This window comes from Dermacentor silvarum, chromosome 4 (genome assembly GCF_013339745.2).
Source record: "Dermacentor silvarum isolate Dsil-2018 chromosome 4, BIME_Dsil_1.4, whole genome shotgun sequence".
NCBI classification, from domain to species: Eukaryota; Metazoa; Arthropoda; class Arachnida; order Ixodida; family Ixodidae; genus Dermacentor; species Dermacentor silvarum.
In genome coordinates, this window is record NC_051157.2 from 188754170 (window position 1) to 188772592 (window position 18423).

Consider the following 18423-nt stretch of genomic DNA (forward strand, 5'->3'; position numbering starts at 1 on the left):
ATGATGCCCCCATGTCTGCAGGCACTTCGGTACCGAAGGAAATCATTACGCTGGAGCGAGGCGGAACGGTGACTTGTTCTTTAAGCACATTCAAGGCATGGTAACTTATGCTTGTATGCGGTGGTATCGCGTTGTATGTTGAAAGCGTTATCGACTTGGACCTTAAGTCGATGACTGCACCGTGATGATTTAGAAAGTCCATGCCTAGGATGACATCCCTGGAGCAGTGCTGCAGGATTACGAAGCTCGCCGGGTAAGTGCGGTTGTTTACCGTGACTCGCGCTGTGCAGATTCCAGTCGGCGTTATTAGGTGGCCTCCCGCTGTCCGGATATCGGGTCCTTGCCAGGCTGTTTTCACCTTCTTCAACTTGGCGGCGAACGCGCCACTGAAGACGGAATAGTCGGCACCAGTGTCGACGAGAGCGGTGACGTTATGACCATGATGAGCACGTCCAGATCCGTAGACCGGCGTCTGGCGTTGCGGTTAATTCGTGGCGTCGGATCACGGCTGCGTCGGCTTGCTCTGCTGCTGCTGCGTCGCGTCGGAAGGTCTTCTTTCTGCGGCGAAGTGCTGTCAAGGCTGTTGCTAGGCGGCATGCTGATATCTCGTCGTGATGATTCGCGAATCATCGTTGGCGGCGGAGGATCTTCGGCATTGCGTCGTACAGCAACCGCACCTCCATCGGTTGCTGCCTTTAGTTTACCGGGTAAGGGCTCGGAGATCGGCCCCGGGTGGGACCGGTGTACTGACGGCGAGATGTAGCGGCTCGGTGACGGCGAGCGTGAGGGTCGTCGTGGTTGCCACTGGACTCCGGCGAGGTAGTCGGGGATGTCACGTGGTCGCTCGCCAAGCTGTGGACGTGGTGCGTTGACGGCGAGCCCTCGTAGGCCCATCTCGCGGTATGGGCATCGGCGGTAGACATGGCCGGCTTCCCCGCAGTGATAGCAGAGCGAGCGGTGGTCGGGGGCGCGCTAAATGACTGTCTTCCTTTGGTAGCTGCGCTGGGCGACGGGCGGGCGTGATGGCAGCGGCGGCGGTGGACGACGGAACTGCGGCGTTATGGGGCCCTGGCGCGAGCGCGGAGGGGGGCCTTCACGACGGGCGACGGCGGCGTAGGTCATCGCTTCCGGCTGGGGTTGCGGTGATTCGGGAAGTCCTAGCGATTGCTGGATTTCCTCCCGCACGATATCGGCGATGGAAGCAACTTGAGGCTGCGACGACGGTAGCAACTTCAGCAGCTCTTCCCGTACTATCGCCCTGATGGTGTCTCGTAGGTCGTGGGAGAGTCCTTGGACTTCGGCGTACTGTGGCGTCGAACGGCGATTGTATTGCCGGTTGCGCATGTCCAGTGCTTTCTCGATTGTCGTAGCCTCCGAGAGAAAGTCTTGGACTGTCGTTGGTGGATTCTGCACAAGTCCGGCGAATAGCTCCTGCTTAACTCACCGCATGAGCATGCGAACTTTCTTGTCTTCTGGCATAGCGGGGTCGGCGTGCCGGAATAATCGAGTCATTTCTTCAGTGTACATACCGATGCTCTCATTCGGGAGCTGTACACGGTTTTCCAGCAAGGCTGCAGCTCTTTCTTTACGGACGACGCTAGTGAAGGTGTCCAGGAATGCGGCTCGGAAGAGGTCCCAGGTTGTTAGTGCACGCTCCCTATTCTCGAACCAGGTTCTGGCGCCGTCTTCAAGCGAGAAGTAAACATGGCGCAGCTTGTCGTCGCAGTCCCACTTGTTGAACGTAGCGACCCGGTCGTATGCCTCCAGCCAGCTTTCGGGGTCTTCACATGGCGAACCGCGGAAAGTCGGTGGCTCCCTGGGTTGTTGCATCACGATTGCAGATGGTGGCGCAGGGGCTGTCATGGTAGCTGCTTCCGAGGTCGGGACTTTTGTCCTCTTGGTCTTCTCGGGAAGAAGTCCGTACTCCGGGGGTTGGTTTTGTAGCCTGAGGCTAGCTCGATGCTCCGGGACAACGTTGGTACTCTCTTCGGGGTTCGGGCTTGTATCACGGCTTTTCGGGGGCGTCCGCTGCATGGACACAAAAGCATCTCCACCAGATTTCACGTAGTAGTGACGCTGAAGAAAACAGTCGCAAAACTGTGTATGACGAAACTGATTCTTTATTGGGCGAACCTGTGCCCACAAAAGCAAGCTACACTCAAAGCACAACGAAAGCGGCGAACACAGTCGGCGGTCATCGATAATCTCATCAGCGGCGAAACGCGTCGGCTTTTATGCCTGAGTCATCGAAGGTTCCAGAATAATCCCTGGTACGCGCGTGTCTCCCAGAAAGTTCTAGACAATTCGCGTCGCTCATACAATCAGATAACATAAGCGTTGGTGAAAACAGGCAACGGAAAGAAGCATCGATAACGTTCTAGAAACTTCCGATACAGGCGCGTCCTGCGCCGAGCGATAACGTTTAACATTTGTTAGCCGGCGGAAAGCGACCATCGGCGAAAGATAAACATGTATACGTGTCAATATATTCCTAAAGTTACTTTCACGTTAAAATTCGCGTAGTGTTTGCGCTCTTGCAACACAAGAAGGCGAAAGACGAGTTGCACATACGTAATCCATCATGTTCGTTTTATGACGCTTGCTCGTAATTATGAAATGAGGCGTACGTATACAATGTTTCACTGCTAGCGTTTCAGTTATTTTGGTTTGTCTTGTTTTTTGCCGCGTATATTTCTTGCTTACCCTTTACCTATACACGCCGTGCTATATAGCTTAGTGGCTATGGTGGGTTGGACTGCTAATCTCGAGGACGCGGGTTCGATTCCCGGCCACGGCGGCTTACATTTCGATGGAGGCGAAATGCATAAAACACCCGTGTAGATAGATTTAGGTGCACGTTAAAGAACTCCAGGTGGTCGAAATTAAGGGAGCCCTCCAGCGCGGCGTCTCTCATAGCCATATTGTGATTTTTGGGTGTAAAACCCCAGAAATTATCATTACTATTATTACCCTTTACCTGTGCTCTCAGTTCTTCATGATATATGGGTAATTTCGACACGTTGATATCGAGATTGGCAATCAACGCGTTTTTATCGTCACACCCACAGCATCAGAGCGATTTCTGGCCGTCGTCATATGACCACACGTCATATTGTTATCGTTCATCGATGATGATGATGCATGTGTTGTGTTTAGTGGCGCAAGGGCCAGATATGGCCAAAGAGCGCCATGCAAGTGGTGATGTGTGACGATGTTATGTCAATGCAATGGGCAGATGGATTGCAATAGGTAGATTGCATGACTGTAAAAGGGCCTAAAAATCAGTCGCTCTAAAAGTGCGTAAAATAGATAGGTATTAAAATAATGAACATGACAGTGAGGTGTGCTGTGACTATAAAAGATAAGTTATAGCGCCATCATAAAATTTACGAGTGCGGAACTAGCACTACGGCCTCACGAGGCCCTTAAACGCAAGGGTATTGATCGAGGCGTGCACATGTGCTCTACAAAAACTACTATCGCAGGAGCACCCTCTGGTGAGAGGGTGCGCTACGACATTGCTGAGCTGATAACATGTAGCACTACAACAATAAGGTAGTTGAGAACTGCTTTCACATTAAAGGGCCCCTAAACCACCCAGAGGTCGAAATTTAGTTGTGGTGTTGCAGTTGTGCACGAGTCTACAACGAACACGTAGCCGCGAGAATTTTTCGAAATGGTGCCGTAATAGCGGAGTTACACGCGTTTGATGAAAGAAAAACGGCCCTCTCTCGTTTCGCTCTTTCCTTCGCTTCTCTCCTCGTCGGCTGGTCTCCCCTCCTCGCCAAGTGCTGCTCGAAATGTCACGTGACATACGTCATCACCAACGCGCTTCTCAAAACACTGCCTACTTCCGGTTAAGGCACGTCCACGCTCCGGCCTCCTGTCTGCCGCGCGAGAGGTGCGCAAAGTAGACGGCAGTTCGGCCGGCGCCCCGCCCGCTGCACCATCAACGGGCCAATCGACGACCGCGAAAACATCGGCTGCTGCTGAGTGCACGGCTACCGACGGGAGACGACCGGCTCGGCTGTGCTCGCATCGCAGCCGACGGCGCCGCTAATATCAGCGTATTTTTCTTTTATTGCGATAGCAATTATATGGACACTCAAAAGCAGATTTCTGCCGTTGGCGTCGCCGTCGCCGTGAGGTTCCGTATGACGTCAATGGAGATGAAATCGTCGCCGCACTTATCATCGCCGCGCGCCGAACGCTGTATGTGCGAGTGAAAGGGCGCGAGGGGCGCGCGCTTTCACGGGGAGTGAACGCACGGCGGAGAACAAACGCGCGTTCTGCGCCGTGCTCGCTTAAGGGCTGCAGCAGTATAGACCTTTTCACAAACCGACGTTTGAGCAGCGCCATTTGCCGACGCGGGCGACGTCTAGCGTCAGAACATGTTATGCCACCATTTTGGACTGTGCGCCTTGCGAGAGCAGGCCGGCCGCACTTCGGTTGTGTGATCTTCGCCGCGCATTATTTCGATTGTTTTCTTCCGTTTCGCTTGTCTTGTGCGGCTTGACTTGTTACATGTTTCACGTGCTCGCGTGAGCGCTCAGTGTGGTGTGCCATGGCACCAGCAAGCCCAGCCAGTGGATGTGGTGTTTCGTCGTCGGTAGCGGCGGCAGCCGCGTCTGCTTCGTCGAGACCTGGCGTGCTAATCAGCGGTATATTTCATTGTTATTTCTGGACACATGTGACCGTATCGTCGATTGAATCTGATCACCATTAGGTTTCGCGGTTGAGGGTTGCCTCATTTAGCGAAAGCAGGCGCGTACGTAGGTGTCGGGCAATGCTTAGAACCAGGCGCCGGCGGCCCGACGACGCGTGTCAGTGGTTGGTAGATATGCGGTGGTTACTCCATACGCTTCCGACGCAACTGAACAGCTCAATCATGCAAAATTTATTGGATCTGGTGCAATGCAGGGTGCTTATAACCAAATGTCAAAGCATAAGCGTGGCGATCGAGCAGCGTGGTACCTGCAGCGAACCGACGCGCGATAGTGATCACAGATGCCAGCGCAACTGATACAGCCCAGGTGCTATATTTTTATTTTTAGTATTTAGTAGTTATTTATTTATACATACTGTCAATCCCAATAGGGATTATAACATGACTTGTTATAAAGATATATTTGTTTACCTATTTTTTACGTTTGTTTACCTGGAATGGCTTTTCTTTCGAATGTCTCAATTTGGAACAAGCTTCGCTCACGGTGAACCTTAACGTAGATCGTGCGCCAAGTTTGTATTGAAGATATCGCGTACGGAAAGAATCCGCCTTTTTCATTTTCCTGTGCTGCCCTCTGCCGCGCGCCACTGGAAACGTTTTGGTAGGGGGCTGGGGCTTTCGCCGGTTGATTTGTGAACCTGCGCCCGTGTTAAGTGCGCATCGGTTGTGCGTTTCCTGAATTGCGAATAATTATTAATGGCTTCTGGGGGGGGGGGGGGCAGCATGTCGTTCCTGGCAGCTATGAGCAGGCCTGAGTGTGCTGTTTTGTTTACAGTGCGGCCGATAAAGGCACGCTGAGTTCCCTCTACCGTAGCGGCTGCTTTGGAGTTTGTTGGCGCTAACTCCTGCACTTGCACCTCGCTTTTTTTGTAATTCTTTTTACACATTCTTTAGACATTTCGCATAAATAAGATGTTTTCGAGTGCGCAGCCTTCCGCGTCGGATTTAGCAAAGCGATGCACTTGTTTACATCGGCATCTACAGCCACAGATCGTTGTTAGCCTCAAAAAATAGGGGAAAGGTGCATATATGAAAATGCGCTGATATGAAAGAATGTCGAAACGTAGAATAAAACACACATATCTGCTCATATGAGCCGCGTTGTTCCATCGTGAGACGAGTCAGTATGAGCGGCTGAGCCACTTAAACAATAGCGGCTGTGATCCAGTTACAAATATTGGGCTGTTAACTTATTACTGATTCTCGCTTTTCTTTAACTTCGCGATAGTTAGTTTGCACGTGTGATAAAACATTATTAGAGCAAACTGTGCTCGCATAAGCGCTCATTTAAAGGCCGTGTTGTTCTCCTGCAATAACGCGGATGCCGTTGCTGACACCGTTGGTATATAACTGAGCGAGGCGGCTGTTTATGCTGCTGTACCGAATGTACCGTCTCTTGTTTCGGGTTTGACGCAGAGATAAAGAGTACGTCTCAGGAATTAAGAAATGTGTCAGCGTGCCAACACGTAAAAACCCACCCATCTACGTTGCGAATACGACCGGCAGCCTACGGGAACGGTGACGTACAGATGTTGGCACAGGCGTTGGGCACAGCGTTGTGTCCCCGCTTGCAGCTTATTGTGTACGCGGCGATCGACGCGAAGAGTAGTTTATTTCAAATCGCTAAAGCTAGAACTGGACTATAAAAGCACTTTCCTTCATCCTAACTTGCTTACTTTTCAGTACAGGTCCGCCGGTAGCGGGTGCGCGAACTCGACGGCGCCAGGCCTAACCTCCGCTGAACAGGATCAACATTGGCTCAAACTTATGTGCACGGATTGAGAGGGTCCAATCTTGTGCATTTCAACTTCGTAGGCATGTATTGACTCATTTTGAGCACGATTATTTATATATACCAACGAAGGCGTTGCGGCTATCGCGTTATCGGTTCGACGGCCGATCGCGCGGGGTTCGGTCGAATGATGGTCGGCACGCTGATTTTATCGGTGCCGTTGACAAGAAAGCCCGTCGCAGTACAACTCGCGCTCGTCGGTTACGTCTTGTAGGCCTGGATTGATAAAATGGTCCCCGCGACACAGTGCTGCATGGTCGGCCAATCGTAAGCGTCCGCGTCTTGTCGGTCTCGTATCGACCCAGTGTTACCGCGTCTTGAACGAGTACGTGAAGTCGGGCACACGCTGCCACTACCAGCAAGCGAGGACCGACGCTGCAAGATGTCTTCGTCAGCAACGTGTTTTTAAGTGTGGTCGAAGTGTAACGCAGGGGTTTATCGATAAATTTGCTATTACAGCCATCAATGCAAGGCGGCAACTACGTGGTTCCCTGTGCAGTCTGGACGAAGCCTTCGCTGCTTTCTGTTAAAAGCGGATTTACAGTCTACGCTACGCACGTTTTCGGTACCGCCCCGACGTCGAGCTACCAGTGAAGTTTCAACGAGGTACACAGCACGAGTTTGCACTTGCAGTAGCGCGCGTGCGAGCGCATTTTTTTTTTTTCGGGGGACGTTTTCCCGAGACGGGGCCGCACGGCCGCGCGCGCGACCCTTCCAAAACGTTTCGCGACTAATCCGCCAGGGCAGGGCGCATGCGCCGTAGCGCCGTGAAAAAAGGCGGATTGTTCGTGTGCGCTATCTCTGAAGCGAAATACGCCAATAATATTGCAGCGTTAGGGCCATCTCTGCTCTTTCTCTAGTTTCTGTGCAATGTTCATAATAAAGTAATCTCAACTCTTGACAATTGTCGAATAAATACATATGCGTATGACTGCAAACCACTACTGACCGTGAGTGAAAAGCGCTTAGTGGTCAGCGAAGCGGTCACTGCACGCACGTAAGTATTTCACTTGATCGACTGTGCGAATAATTTATTTTTTTCGTTCCTGTTATTCTTGAAAGTATGATGCTATTGTCCGCGCGTACCCATGCGAATACCATTTTTTACTTTCTAACTTGCGCGGGCTCATTTAGCGCGTTTCTACTCCATGCACAGTTAGCGCATTACGGTTCCCGAACTCTAGCACTGGCGCTAGGCCGCGCTGATGAGGTTGACACGTTCGTTTTTGCATTCTCTTGCTGCCCAAGCACATAGACAACGCTCACAGATGGGTGAGCTCGATGCAGCACCACACTGTTGAAATTATTAACTTTATGGGCAGGGCCGCGCAGGGTGCGTGTGAACGCAGAGACAATGTTTTGGTGGACACAGGGTCTGCATACATCTTCCATAGGACACGATTTTTCCAGATCGTTGCGAAGTGTATTTACCGACTAGTTCTCTCGCAGAGTGCTTCAATTTGTGTTATACCGGTGTCACACGGTCATTTTGATAGCGATCGAGACCGATCTGGATCAGAATGTTCGACCGCGATTGGCTCCCTTCCGCAGATTGAGCAAAGAAGCCAATCGCGACCAAGAAATTCGACCCAGATCGGCCTCGATCACGATAAAAAGTGCGCCGTGTGGCCCCCCCCCGTATTAGGCAGTGGAATGAAGTCGTGTTTGAAAGAATAACAAATGTAGCCTCTGCTACTACATACGAGAAAATATTTCATCGAAGAGCTGACAATTCTCGCAACCTATTGGGACATGTGCCGAAAAAAGTTTACCAAAATGCGTTATTTTACTGATGTGTGCATTGGTTCACATTAGACTGAAATGCCAAGTCCTCAGGTGATGCAGGAAACCGGCAAAACGTTAACATATCACATCGGCAGTGGTCTCGCGGAGTGCTGTGTTGTGGACACACTATACTCCTCAAAATCGTTATTTTCCGCTGGTTGTTTGTGCACCCATAAACTGCACAGTGCTGGCCTGTAGCCTTTTGATGAGTATATATGCCATTATTTACGAGCGTAAGTCATTCGTGACAAAAATAAACGGAAACATCGAAGGAAAGCTACCACTCCGCAATGCAAGCACAAGGCAAGCTCACAGTCCACACCAAACAGGCAACACTGACACATACTCTCCACGCCAGACCGTCGGAAGCGCCCTCGTGAAAACGTCTATAGGCGTCTCTTTACTCCTTTACAATCATCATATATGTAGAGCAAACGCGCCTTCTTCCGAGGCGCAAGAGGCCGTGGGGGAGGGGGGGGGGGGAGGGAAGGGAGGCGACGTTTAGCTGCGGCACCAAGTGCCTATTTATATCAGAGGCTCCGGCAACAGTCACCAACGCCGCACGCATTTTGAGCGAACGCGGGCAAAACGCCGACGGCGTCGACAACAGTTCTGCGTGTTGCCGGTGCTGCTGCATGTCCAAGTTTATACAGCTGATAAAGCTAATATCATTTACTCCGTATAGCTCTCTACAAATTTGCTATCGCAATTGATGCTTCGCCTTTCAGGTGAAACTGCGACAACTTTTTTTTGTGTACAATTATTGCGAAGAGCGATAACAACGATAAGAAAATATTGCGGCTTGTGAGCGTCGGTAATTCATTTCGAAGCGCCGTCCGCTTTAGCTTTGAAGGGAACCGGAAAAGGCCTAGCGACGATATCGGCGCCGTCGAGCGATCAGCGGCGGTGAGGCTGCCGCAGAAATGAGTCCCAGTCTCATCCTCTCTACGTACGGCAAGGAAATCTCGCCGCTCGCGAGCAAAACCGCTGTTGAACGGCGGCCCGCGAATGGCAAACGGCGTACGGCGAGTTAGCGCGCCGGTAACGTGGACATGGACTCGGCGCTTCTCGGCTACCCGATGTTGCTGCGGTGCCGGCGTGTGTTATGCGAAGCGTGCCGCTATGGAGCCTGTGTTGCGCGCACGTCTAGAACGGTCAACACTGCCGCACTCTGTTGGCGCTGCTAATCAGACCGCTAAGCATGACTGTGTTGGAACACGAGCGATTTGGCACTTGCGTTGCGGGCTGTAAATACCGATGCGCAAGCGCGCACAAGCGAGCAACACGGCGAGGACGAGCAGGGAGCGCGCGTACCTGCTAGCAGACAAACCGGAAGTCGTAGGTTCTTGTTCGACCAATGGACATCGTTTCCACCGTTGACATCACCAGATTCCCCCTGCTGACGTCGTGACGACCGCTGGGGATCCGGAAAGGCGAGGGGAGGAGGACGGCATTGTTTTTTTTTTGTTTTGTGGCGCGCCCGCGGCGCGTAGCGCTGCAGCGTTTGGCATCGTTGATCGTGATTGCATTCTGAACTCGATGCGCGTGTTTACTTGAGAGAGAGAGAAAAAAAGGTGAAGGAAAGACAGGGAGGTTAACCAGACAACTTGAAATGTACAAAAAATATCTGAGGTGGTTTAGGGGCCCTTTAAAGAGTGACAGTAGTGTTTTGTGGGTTTCAGGGTTTTATCATTTGATATAGTATTCTGTCACTTCCTGGAGCAGACGCGTTACAACAATTCAATGAAGCCTGAAACTCCGCCATACTAATTGGACGATTGTATGCTGCATTGGCTGTGTCTTTCCGACCCAGAGGCTGTCGCTGTGCTTGTCGCTGATATCTTAGAAATGTATCTGTGTAATGAGAGGTACTGGAAATATGCTCAATATATGCTAGACAATCAGCCTGGTCCTCAAGAGTGTCTCCTTGTGTGTTTACTAAAGGTAAAGGATGAGTTTCGCGGCCTTTTATTTTGTTTACCCTGTTCCAGGCTTTGCGTTCGTCTGTATAAGAGTTGATACTGGATATGTATTTTTCCCAACTTTCCCGTTTAGCGCGGCGCGGCGTGTTCTTCTACCTTGTGACTTAATAGCCTTGAAGTTAATTAGGTTTCTGCGGTCGGGGAGATACGAAGGAGATTCCAGGCCTTGTTTTGCTTTTTCCGGGCTTCCCCACACTCCTCATTCCACCATGGAATACGTCGTTTTGAAGGCGACCCATTTGTTTGGGGTATACATACTGATGCAGAATCAATAATAAACGCTGTAAAGTATGCTACTGCAGCGTCAATATCAAGTGAACGGACATCGTCCCAGGGCAAATGTGTTTCTTCACGAAACCGCGTCCAGTCAGCTAAGTCGACTTTCCATCGAGGAACGTGTGTAGAGCACTCAGTTTGTTTTGTAAGGTTTAGTACGATGGGGAAGTGATCACTTCCATAAGGATTATTAATCACATCCCACTTCAGATATGGCACAATTGTATTAGACGCTATGCTTAAGTCTATGGAAGAAAATGTTTTGTGTGTAGAGCTGTAGAATGTTGGTTCTTTTTTGTTAAGCAGACAGGCACTTGAAGAGAGTAGAAAGTTTTCTATTAGTCGCCCTCTCGCATCACAGGGAGAGTCGCCCCACAGTGTACTATGTGCGTTTAGATCACCAACGACTATGTAAGGATGATGGAGTTCATCAATAAAGCTTTGAAATGTTGTTCTAGAGAGTTGATAACTTGGGGGGATTTATATAGACGCGATGGTGACTAGTTTATTGAATAGCACTGCTTCGATAGCAACTGCTTCAAGAGGAGTTTGGAGTTGCAGTTTCCGACATCCAACGCCTCTGTCGGCAATTATAGCTACACCGCCTGACGATGTAGCAGCATCGTCCCGGTCTTTCCAGAAAATGGCGTATTGCTGAAGAAAGTTTGTTTGTGTAGGTTTAGGATGTGTCTCCTGAACACACAGCACCTTTGGATTGTATTTGTGTAAAAGTCCTTTAATGTCATCGAGGTTGTTCATTAGGCCTCTCACGTTCCAGTGTATTCATTTTGTGTATTCATTTTGTTTGTGTTTTTGGGCTGTGTGTCAAGAGACTAGAGCACTGCACGGGCTCGGGCTTACCCGAAAGCCCGAGCCCGGCCCGGCCCGTGGGCCGGGCCGGGCCGGGTAGAGGAGTTTTTTCACGGGCTCGGGCCGGGCTCGGGCCCGGCGTGTGCTTTTTGACCCGGGCCCGGGCCGGGCTCGGGTTTTTTGACGCGGGCCCGGGCCGGGCTCGGGCTTTCTGCGATTTATTCTCGGGCTTCTCAACTCTGAAAAACATGTATTTTTCGGTCTCGGGCCGGGTTCGGGCCGGTTTCGAGTCGGGCTCGGGCCGGGCTCGGGCTTAAGGTAAAGTGGTGGCGGGCCGGGCCGGGCGGGTAACGTAGATTATTTCCGGGCCCGGGCCGGGCCCGGGTCTCGCCATAAAAGTTTTGATCGGGCTCGGGCGGGCCGCCCAATGTAAAAACGGGCCCGGGCCGGGCCCGGGCCGCAAAAATCGGCCCGTGCAGTGCTCTACAAGAGACTAGTCTAGTTGGCTTATGGAGCCTTTGCAGGCCCCGTAATCCGGGGTTTGTCTTTCTTGGAGCGGTCGCGAGAATCGCATCGCTCCGGAGGCGCTGGATGCGCCGCCTGGCTTGGGGTTGCGTCGATCGACTCCAAGGAGCCGCTGGACTTCTGCTCAAGCGAGCGGGGTGTTTTCGGGGTGGGCCTTGCCTCGAAAAGCAGGGCCTTGGAGGCCACCAACCCAGAGGTCGATGGACCCTCCTTGAGAGACCCCCCCTACGCGCCGCACCAGCATACCCTGCAGAATGAAGAAAAGAAACACGCTTTTGTGCTTCTTGGAAAGATATGTTTTCTTTTACGTTGAGTGTGATGTCTTTTTCTTTTTTCCACGTAGGGCAGGATCGAGAATATGCTGCATGGTCACCATCGCAATTTGGACAGTGCAGGGCGCCGGTACAGTTGTCAGATGTATGTTCATGATCGGCACATTTTGCGCATGTCAGTCGGCCTCGGCAGCCTTGAGAGCCATGGCCGAATCTTTGGTATTTGAAACATCTGCGCGGGTTCGGAATGTATGGTCTTACTCGGATTTTCGTGTATCCTGTTTCAAGGGTATCTGGGAGAGTACTGGAGCCAAATGTAAGGATTAGATGTTTCGTGGGAATTTCAACATTGTCTCGTTTAATCTTTATTCGCTGTACTTGTGTCGCGTTCTGTTCTTTCCAAACCTCGAGGAGCTCTTCTTCGGTAAAGTTCAGGAGGTTTCCGTCAGACACTACTCCTTTGCATGTGTTCATCTATCGGTGCGGAGTCACCGTGATTTTTACATTACCGAGTGTTACGAGATTGCAGAGTTTTCCGTGCTGGTGCTGGTCGCGAACCTCGAGGAGGAGGTCGCCGCTGGCCATTTTCGTTACTTTGTAGCCGGGCCCTAGTGCATCAGTTATGCATTTGGCAACAGTGAAGGGAGAAATCATTCTTGTGGCCTTTTCGGGGTTTTCACTGTGAATCACGTGAAATCGTGGGAAGGTGTCTTTGCACTGGCCAAAAAAAGTTCAGAGTTTCTTCGGTGCGCCCTCTTTTGCTAAGAGGGCGATCAGGCAGACGAGGGAAGGACAAAACATCCATAGATAATTAGTTATTTTCGGAGGCTATGTCAGTCACCCACCACCGAGCCCAACAAGGGGACGTACGAGACCCGAAGGAGACGCAGACGCCAACTGTACATAGACACTATAACCTAATATAATAGACCCAAGGTTGGATAAGCTACACCAGGTTAACCCTTGCTGCCTGGAAGATTGGAAGTAAAACGAATTGAAGACAGGAGAGATGAAAAGTGAGAGAAAGACGAAGGTTAGAGGGAGAGAGAGACAGGAAAAGGCAACTACCGATTTCCCCCGGGTGGGTCAGCCCGGGCGTGCCGTCTACGTGAAGCCGAGGCCAAAGGGGTGTATTGCCTTCACCGAGGGGCCATAAAGGTCCAAACACTCAGCATTGGCTCAACTCACAGGATCCCCTTTTCCCCGGACACGGCTAAGCCAGGCACGTTTAAGCGCGTCAGGGTCGAACCCCCATGTGCTCGGGTACGTGGTGGCGCAACTCACCAAACGCCTGCTTGCACAGACGCCGCTGCGGGGCATCGTTCATCGTGACGTGAGTGCAAGTATGTCAAGTTACTAATGCCATGACCCATCAGTCATCTTAGTCACACATTTGTGCCTTTCCACACTATACGTTGGTCTATATACCAAGTGAACGAGCCGCGAGAGTTACGCGGTTTGTATTTATTTTTGGTACCGCGGTATCGGCCAACAGACACATTCCGCTTCCCAAGAGCCCAGTTAAGGATTTCGCCTTAATAAAGAAACAACAGAGCGCGGGATGCAGTGTTGTAAAGCAAATCGAATGCATGAAATAAAAGAAAGGAAACGATAGGGTGTAAAAGCGTTAGTATGAGCTAGCTATATTTGCTACGTTCTCTTGGTTATTATCGCGGTCTCCAGCTTATTTTCTTCTGCAGCACGTTCACGTTGCTCATTACACGCATAAATAAATGAAGTAAGCGCGCGGAATGCGTTACTCAAACAACCGCGTAAGCGCGGAACAAGCGAGCTAGAAGGAAATAAACAAAATACCCGTATTCACAGCCGGCAAACGCGTCCTCTGTGCGGTGAGTCACTGCGGTATTACCTTGCGGGGACGTACTTAACATATCCCCAATTATCGCGATGTTGGCTAATAGCAACCAAAATATCAGGCTCGTAGCAGACGCCCGCCGCCTTGGCGCGGCTTCCGCAGAGGAGAAAGCCCACGATGATGATGACGATGATGATGATGGGCATTGGCATCCCCTTTGAAACGGGGCGGCGACAAATGGTCACCTAGCCTGCTTGATTTGATCAGGTATACTATACATGTTCTTTATCTAGCATTTTTGTATACCTCTCATTATTTTTCTTTTTCAAAAATTTACCTTGTACCGCTACCTATTTAAGAGATCAGGTCGTATCCATCTTTTCCCTGTTTTTTTTTTTCCCACCAGTATTCTAATCGTCTCTTGCTTATCTCTACGGCTGATCTGTTGATGTTTCCTTCCAATTTAAACCCAAGCGCTTCTGGGAGGATCCGTCGCATTCCATTAGGATGTGCTGAGTGGTTTCTGGATCTTTACTGCAGCATACACATGCCTCATCTAGTTCCGAATATTTGCTCCGGTATGTTTTGATCCTTAGACAACCGGCTCGAGCCTCAAATAGCAAGGCACTGCCCTTTGTGTTATCGTACAGATTTTCCCTTCTAATTTCTTTCTTCGCATTCTTGTAAATCTCCATTGTCCTCTTTGTTTCCATTCTTTGCATCCAGTTCAATTTCATGGTCTCTATTTCTCTCACTTTCTTTCTCCACGGGTCCATTCCACGGGTCCGGTACAGCAGCGCCGCGGCGCGTGAGTTCGCAAGAAAAGGTCCTCGCTCCTCCCATGCATTCGCGCGGCGCTTTGGACACTCTCCCATATTCTAGGTCACTCTATGTAGGACCAGGTAGGACATTAGACAATATAATAACTATGGAGGAAGGAAGAAAACTTCCACCATGATAATAACAAGGGCTTAGTAGCGCAACCCACCACCCCGTTCCAGACGGGACGCTCCTAGCATCCATCCAACCATAGAAACTCTTAGGCTGTAGTAGAGTGTACTAGAACATGGACTCATAGCAGTAGTAACAGTAACGGGAGTGCTTGTACTGCTTGTACGCCGTACGCCACCGAAGGATCGAAGCGAGCTAGCGCGTCTGCTAACGTGAGCTTTCGCCTGTTCCCGTTCGCTCTTTGATATTTTATATAGTTCGGGCTCTAGAAGTATTCTTGCTCTCCTGCTGCACTTCTACACGGCAAGGTGAGAAATTTTGTTTTACTGTCTACGCTGCATTTCAAGCAGTTTAGGCTTTCGGCACGGTGGTAGCAGTTTGCGAAAAAACAGCTCGGCTGCTGTGGTTAATGTTGGCTTGTACTAAATTTCACTGGTCATGTTGGTAACACTTTCTATGACACCCCAACAATATTATAGCTTATTTCGGTACTATTTGGGCATGCCGTCTTCACCGGCCGCCGTGAGGCAGGGAAAGACTGGTTGGCTGGTGTGGTGGAGTTTGGAAAGTTTGGCGTGCACTCAATCTTACTGAGACATGTTTGTGACGCTTTCCATGACCCCCAACATTATTGACATTTGTTTAGGTACTTTCCGGGGTACCTTTTGGTCGCGCCGGCCGTCGTGACTCAGGTCGGCGGTTGTGGCTGTTTGGCGTACTGGGACAAGTTTAATTGTGTCGCTTTCTGTGGGCCCCAACAATGTAGCTTATTTCAGGACTAGAGTCATGAGTTTGCAATGGGGCAAAACTGTGGTCAACGGGACAACAAACGGACGAACCCCTTGAAAAAATTCTAATAGAACTATTTTATTGGTTTCTATAGCTAGATTATGAAACGATAGACATGATGCATCAATATAACTGATAGCCTGTGTTGGCTTATCAGTTTACAGGTGTATTCATAGGCGCCGACAACAGGGGTCTCCGGGGTTCGAGCCCCCTCCAGAGTTTTCCCCGGGGCAGAGGCCTCCTCCCGGCTATCCGTAGCCTCCCCCCCCTCCCCACTGCCCATAAAGTGTCATTACGGGAGTTACCCACATAATTAGAGGATTATTTTGCGTTGCCTCTACCTTTTCACTTTTGTTGTGGCTAAATGCTTACGGCATCATTGTTGGCTCGGACGTGTACGGCTATTAATACATACTTTCGGTTTATTTCTTTAAATCCTGACCTCCGTATTTATGGCCTCTTTATGCAAGAGGTGATGTTTCCATCCTTAATACGTGAAAGCTGTAAATAATTAGAAAAGCTTTTTTTTGTGGCTACCTCATCCATGTTTCCTCACTTCAACTTCTTTTTAAAATTTCGCTGAGAACACCATGCACAGACACAATATATTTAAATATGTACACAGGACAAGGACAAAGTTATATTTTTTAAAGAGAAGGAGGTAGCCAACTAAACGGATAACCTATGCCTAGAGAATGAATATGTTGATGTATGCTCACCTCACTTCAAATTACTTTGCGTGCTTTTTTGACCCTGAAAAAAAAAAAAAAAAACCTGCAGACTTCAGTCGCCCCTTCGGCAGAGTCTTCTATCAACGGCGTGTGAAAAGCACGGGAGTGATATGTGTCTCAATGTTGATTCTCTTTCCAGTAGGCAATGCTAACGACTGGCGACAAAAAAAAGCTCTTCTAATTACTTACACCTTTCATGCGCCTTAAGGATGGAAAAATCACCTCTTGCATGCAGAGGGCATAAATACGGGGTGTTTCAGCAAACACTTTCAAAAAATGTTTAAAGGTTGCCTGTGACAGATAGCACAATTCTAGTTCATGAGCTGGTCTACTCGAAGAGGCAGAGATTACTTGCACAAAAAATTGAAATACATAATCGACTAATTAACAAAAATTCGCCAGTTAGGTTTTTAACATATTAACTTATGGCCCATGTTGCAATTTACAAATTCTAGCCGTGGAGTTCGCAAGGCGCATGCACTAGGAACTAATTCTCAGGATGGCACCAGTTTCGAGATATTAATTCCCGAACATTGCAGAGAAATGCATTATCGTTCCAGTTACTTTCGTACTTACCCGCCGTGGTTGCTTAGTGACTATAGTGTTGGACTGCTAAGCATGAGGTCACGGGATCAAATCACGGCCACGGCGGCTGCATTTCAATGGGGGCGAAATGCTAGAACACCCGTATACTTAGATTTGGGGGCACGTTAAAGAACTCCAGGTGGTCTAAATTATTCCAGAGTCCTCCACTACGGCATGCCTCATAATCAGATCGTGGTTCTGGCACGTAAAACCTCATAATTTATATATCTATTCATACTTTTGTGCTTCGATGCATAAAACGACGTTTTGTTAAGAAAGTGACTGGCACGCCAATGCATTTCTCCGCCAAGTTAGAGGATTAATACCTCGACACTGGTGTCAGCCTGATAATTAGTTCAAAGTGGATACGAAATCCACGGCTAGAATTTGCAAATTGCGACATATGTCATAAGGTTATTAGCTAAAAACCTAATTGGTTAATTTTATGAATTAGTCGATTATGCATTTCAATTTTTTGTGCAAGTAATGTCCGCCTCTTCAAGTAGGACGAGCTCATGAACTAGAATTGTGCTATCTTCCACAGGCAACCTTTAAAAATTTTTGAAAGTGTTCGCTGAAACACCTTGTATATAGTAGATTCACTCAGTAACCGAAATGATGCCAGGCCGGATTCGCTCGAAATCAGGATAAATAGGCCAGGAAGGCGAAGCAGTATTGGTGATAGCGAAGTAGAAGACAATTATACGAAGATTCTTACCGTGTAAATCCGTGTAATGTTCACACCCGTGTAAGGGCCGCACCCCCAACTTGAGAGCCAATATTAAAAATCGAAACACATCCAACCGAGAAGCAATCGCGTTGCGTCCGATGATTCTGATCGGGCCCAACAGCGAATTGTCGCACGTCGCTACTGGATGTCGAGAGGAGGCGATCGCAGAGGTTTACAGCGGCTTTCATACTCGTAGTTGGAAAAAGGAGGTCAAATGGCCCGGTCCCATGAAAGGCCCGTCAAAATCTTGACAGAAAAGTGCGGCCCTTACACGAGTATATACGTTAGTTATAGTGGCCATATAAATTTGAGTAAACATTCACTTAAAACTAAAATAGCAAGCTGCATAGTGTAATGCACGCACCATGTAAACCTGTAAATACCTCACTGGATGACCTCGAGCATTCGCTTTCACAACGCAAGGATTATGAAGAACGCCGGCAGCGGAGGCGAACGGTTCGTACAGCCGCGCGATTCACCGCACCTCCAAAAATTAGATTCATCATCATTATCTGCCTATTTTTATGTCCACTACAGACGGCCTCTGTCAGTGATCTGCAATGGCCTCTGTCTCTTAACTCTGCAACACTAGGGGCGCGGAAAGACAGCCCAGCAAGGAAGACAGCGCGCATAAAGTTAGCAGCCATCCCTGC